This window comes from Propithecus coquereli, unplaced genomic scaffold (genome assembly GCF_000956105.1).
Source record: "Propithecus coquereli isolate 6110/MARCELLA unplaced genomic scaffold, Pcoq_1.0 Scaffold2, whole genome shotgun sequence".
Taxonomy (NCBI): domain Eukaryota; kingdom Metazoa; phylum Chordata; class Mammalia; order Primates; family Indriidae; genus Propithecus; species Propithecus coquereli.
This window is the reverse complement of record NW_012144966.1, coordinates 19339965-19344932: the sequence shown is the minus strand read 5'-3', so window position 1 is coordinate 19344932 and position 4968 is coordinate 19339965. Positions and strand designations below refer to the sequence as shown.

The 4968-nt window shown below is 44.3% G+C and overlaps 1 protein-coding gene across 1 annotated transcript in view; it reads left to right on the top strand.

The window, feature by feature from the left end:
• Positions 1-1045: 1045 nt before the first annotated feature.
• LOC105809717 (RNA-binding Raly-like protein) overlaps positions 1046-4968 on the top strand; it is a 438598-nt gene continuing 434675 nt past the window's right edge. Inside the window, exon 1 of the mRNA XM_012643552.1 lies at positions 1046-1266. The gene's annotated coding sequence lies outside the window, so the exon portion shown is untranslated. The remainder of the gene's footprint in view (positions 1267-4968) is intronic.

Below are 4968 nucleotides of genomic sequence, written 5' to 3'. Positions count from 1 at the left end.
CTGGGCTCCCGCGGGGTGCGCTGCCGCCTCTCTGCTGGTGCACGTCTCCCCCTCTCGACCGCCAAGTGCTTGCTCCCTCCCGGCGAGCACTCACACAATGGACTCACTTGTTTCCCTTGCACCTGTCCTTTGACTTCCAGCCTCAGTCAACAACTTGAGCAAGAGTCAGGCAGGAGTCTCTGCCATGTAGTATGGAGCCTTCCAGACGAGCTTGGAAGCACGCGCGCACACGCAGACAAAACAAACAATGCCTGGTCCACGAGCGAATAAATTAAAGACACCCACGCCCCCACCCACCGCTCTGCAAGCCGCAAAAAGAATCCCGGGACGGGGTTCCCTAAATAAGAGATTTTGTTTTGTCTTTCAAACTGCAAACCTCCCTTCCTTGAAGACGGCGAAAGAGATGCTGTGCGTTCAAATGGCAGTAAAGATTGACGGTGGCTTTGCCGGTGACAACGCCCCCAGCATCGCGCTGAGCCAGGTTCCCAGAGAACCGCGAGGAAGAAACACAGATCTAGGGGGAGGGAACAGTAGAGGCAAAGGCAGCTTCTGAGGAATGGGAAGTGGGAAATCAGAAAATTAAAAAAAAAAAATGAGTTAAACAGGGCTTGAATAGTGAAACTTCGAGAGAGAAGAGGACGAGATCTCTCCCCAGGTAACTACCTTGAGATGAAAAATAGATGAATGCATAAGGAAGTGGGAAGCAACAACTTTGAGGTGAGCAGCAAGTTGTGCACCTCCCGTCAGGCATTCGGTCATCACCCCCCGAGCTGCCCCCAGAACACGCACTCCCGGTCGGAGGCGGCGACGGCGGCTGCAGCAGCAGAAACAGCAGCAGTAACGGCGGCAGCAGCGGCAGAGGCAGCGGCAGCTGCGCGCCTCGGGCCCAACCCCGCTCGGCGCCCCCTCTCGCCGGCGCCCTGCCCGTCTTGCGTGTGCGTGCGCGTGTGCTCAGCCTCAGCGTGAGGGGCACCTGCTCGTCTGGGCTCACAGCGGAGGCAGCCTCGCGGTGAGCTGCCGCTGCCGCTCCCGCCGCCGCCGGTGCCGCCGCCGCCGCCGCCTCGTCAGCCAGAGTTGGGCTCCGCGGGCTTCCCCCCTCGCTGCCTCGGTCCTTCCCCGCTGCCTGCAAGTCAGCCTGGCGCCGAGTCACGTGTCAGTGCCTGAGGCAGAGACTGAGAGAAAAAAACGCGCTTCATTCCTTCTTCCACCGCCATACTGTATTTTATACTAAATCTCATTTTTATTCCAACATTTTACTCCCGCTCGGTGAGTACCTTCTCAGTGGCATTCTTGTCCTATTCTTTTTTTTGTCCTTTTTTTTTGTTTTTGTTTTTTTCTTCTTTTTTTTCCACTTCTTTGATTATTGTTTATATTTGGGAAAGCTGGAGGAGCATGGTTTTGAGCCTTTTCCTGAATCCAAGTTTTTCTAGCATGCGATCGTTCTGTAGCCAAGGCGCTGTGTCTGGGAGTCCGCGGCGACCGTGCCCGCTGGGAGCGTCTCCCAAGTCCAGCAAAATATGCAACTGGTTTTATGGAAAAAGCGATATCAAGTATGGTGCCTATTTTTTTCCTTTGTAAAAATAAAAAAGCATGTTTCTAACTCTTTTTTTTGCATACTCTTTTTTTGCTGATAACATTTTTGTATAGGTGGGATTTTACGGCAGTGTTTACAAGTTTGTAGTCTTGCAATACTGGTGCAAACCACTGAGCAAAGACATTAATTTTATATTTTTTTGTGCCCTTTTTGGAAGCCGGTGAGAACAAATTCGTTTTTTTCCCTCCTGTTTTTGATACCTATTGATAACATGAAACTTTTCTTGCAGCTGGTTACTGGGATCATTTTTAAGCAAAATACTTTTTTCCTCCTTTAAATTAACTATGACTTTTGCACATTTGACTTTTTTAAAAAACCGAGATAATTTTATGATAGATATCCTGATATCTATATCTATATTATCCCTTCTTCCTCTCCCTCCCCTCCCGGTAAATCAATTTTCAAATGATGGCAGTGGAAGGTTTTTCTGGAAAAAAAAATGAAGTGCGGTTTGGTTTCCTTGTCAACGGAGGATGAAGTGAACAGCTGAGCAGCTCGAAGAGAGCAGGTACTTGGTCCCCTTGGAGGCGTTTCCCGGGTGTGCAATGGCAACACTGGTCCTGGCAAGGAACTGTGTGAGTGTGTGTGCTAGCGCGCGCGCGTCTCCGGGCCGTGTCCGAGCCCGTGGTGGGGAAAGGCGCGCGGGGAGCCAGGGAAGAGCAAAGTCCGTTCCCTGCCTCAGGGTCGATTCTGGACGTGCGCAAAATACTCGCCCTCACCCCCTTCCTCCTCCCCCCCGGGTCAGCTGCGCCCAGGTCGTCTCCGCGGCGGGCGGCGTCTGCGCCGCGGGCGGCGCCGGTCAGGGACCCGGCGGCCCGCGGGCCCTGTAAGTTCTCCGAGGGCCACTTGCAAAGCAAGAGAGGCGAGGGCCATGTATGTGGCGCCGGCCGTCGGACCGGCTGGGGCGGCCCCTCAGAGCACTGGGGAAATGGGGGTAGAAGCGGCAGGGACAGCGCCTTCCAGCGGGGTCGGCTCCAGGCCACGCGGGCCAGAGCTCGAGACATTTCCAGAGGCTTGAAGATGGCACCAGCCCCCACACGCTCAACTCCTGCTCCTCCTCTTCGCAATGAGTAAACGACGCAGTAGGTCTTTCCCAGCCCGTTTTGCTTTTGCGAAGGGCTTCGCTTTCTTAGTGGTGCTGTCTTAGGATCTTTTCTTTCACTGCTGTGTTGCGTTGGTTTTAAGTGCTTGCTGGTGTCATCTTCCAGGGGATGGGGAAGTAATTACTTATATTATGGTCACTTGGGTTTAATGTTGAGGATGAAACTGTTACTTTGCCTTAATAAGACTACACACCTAAGGTTCAAAATAGCCTTTTACTTAAGTTTTAAAGCGACAGTGTTTTCCCTCTTTTTAACCACCTGATACTGGTTCAAAGATTTTCCCCTGAGAACTGGGTACAGGGCAGGAGTCAGGGGTTGCTGACGGTGGTGATGATTTCATGTGTTGGTAGCAGTGAAGTACTCGGTGTTGAATGTATTCTATGACATTTTATAATTGTCGTGTTACATGTTTTCAGCATAATCTAGCACTACTTTCAGAGATGTACCAGTTGGCGATAAAAAGCTTGTTCTGTATTTAACAGAGGAACAGAATCTGCTGGCAAATTTGCTGTCTAAATAAATTTCATAAAGTCATACTTTAAATCTTCAGATCTGGAGGGTAACTGTTGTTGAAATTATTTGATTTCAAAGCTTTGATTTTCTTACTGTTTTCCTTAAATAAAAAGTTTAGCCTTAAATTTATCATGCGCATATATTTTGAATTCTGTTAAATAAACATAAAGCAAATGAAATAACTCTTTGCCTCTCAGGTTAAGGTTTCTTCTAGGATACCACAGGAATAACCCAATCTCCAACATACATAGAGGCCATAACGAAGGAATTAGTAACATACGCTGGCTTTTTTCAAGCAAACATTTCACTGAGTCTGTAACTTCAGTTTGTGGAATGAAAAGTTTTATGCTTATTTTTTACATTTTTTTGGTGAAAGATTAAGAAGTGCAAATTGCCATTTATCTGTAGAAGAGTAAAATTTATTGGAATATCTAGAAAGCTATCTATATGTTTTATTAACAATGCACGCATGTATCTTAAAGGTCTTTGGACATTGTATTGTATGTGAGATATTTTTGTATTCAGGGTAGCTTTTCTCTGTGAATGAAGTTCTGTTGCATTTATATAAGGAAGACGGTTTGTGTCACTATCTGTGGACACCAAACTTGATATCTTGAAGTGCATAGTTCTAAGATTTGAAGCCAATATTCTGTCACTAAGCCTTAAATTTGGATTTTCTTATTTTGTGTAGTGAGTTGATTGCTAAAATATAGTCTTTCATATAGTTTAAACAGCTAATATAAAACATTTTTAAAAATCTATTTACAACATTCTGATTTTTAAATCATTTTAATCATAATCATGTATATACATAGAAATGTTTATTTAAAAATACAGGAAAATGTATGTGTATAATATATTTTTGTAGGTTATATGCATTGTAAGTCATTTAGTTCCTTTAAGAGAGAGCGAGGAAGCAAGGAAGAAATAACTTGAGCAGTTAAACCTGAATTTTCATTAAGAGAATCAGTTGCTGCCCTAAGGTCGGGATAGTTTGTGTCTTAAGATGGGCAAAGCACTAGCTGTACTGTATGGTATTTTCAAACTAGATTGAAACCAGAATGGGACCAAAAAAGATACTCATAAGATTTTAATGTGGAGACAGAGAGGTAGTTGTGCTTTAAATTCTGTAAATAAAGATCAGGCTAAGAACCTTTAGTCAGCTTATGTTTTCATTTATTTCATACTCATTTTTCATTATATTATATACATATATTCAAAGTTTTCAAATTACTTTCTCCATGAATCATACTGGGAATTCTACAACTCTTTAAATTGGCCACCTGTTCTATGAGTTTTCGGTTTCCAATTCTTGAAGATTGTATCCTAGAGTTAGCACCGCCTACTGGTTTCTCATGGAACTGTTCTTCATTGACCAAGCAACACACTGTGATTTCAATCAACTTCATCCTGCATATTTTTTTAATTGCTTACTCAAAGAGAGAGAGAAAAAAAGTTTCTATTTTGTAGGGAGATAGGGTTTCTGAAGTGAAGGTGAGAGTTGAGGGAAAGAAGACATAAATTAAATTGGCTATTGACCTCAAATATTTTACTGTCTAAAAAAGATTACCACAAAGAAATCATCACAAACTTAAAGCAACCTGTTAAATTTCCTATAACTTTTCTAAGGGACAGTAAAATGTAGGTATTGTTAAAAATCCTGGATTACTGAATGAATTTTGCAATTTCTGTCTCAATTTTGATATGAAGAAAGAAAATCCTAGTTGAAATTTTGTCTTGAGTTTGTGGTCTGTTCAA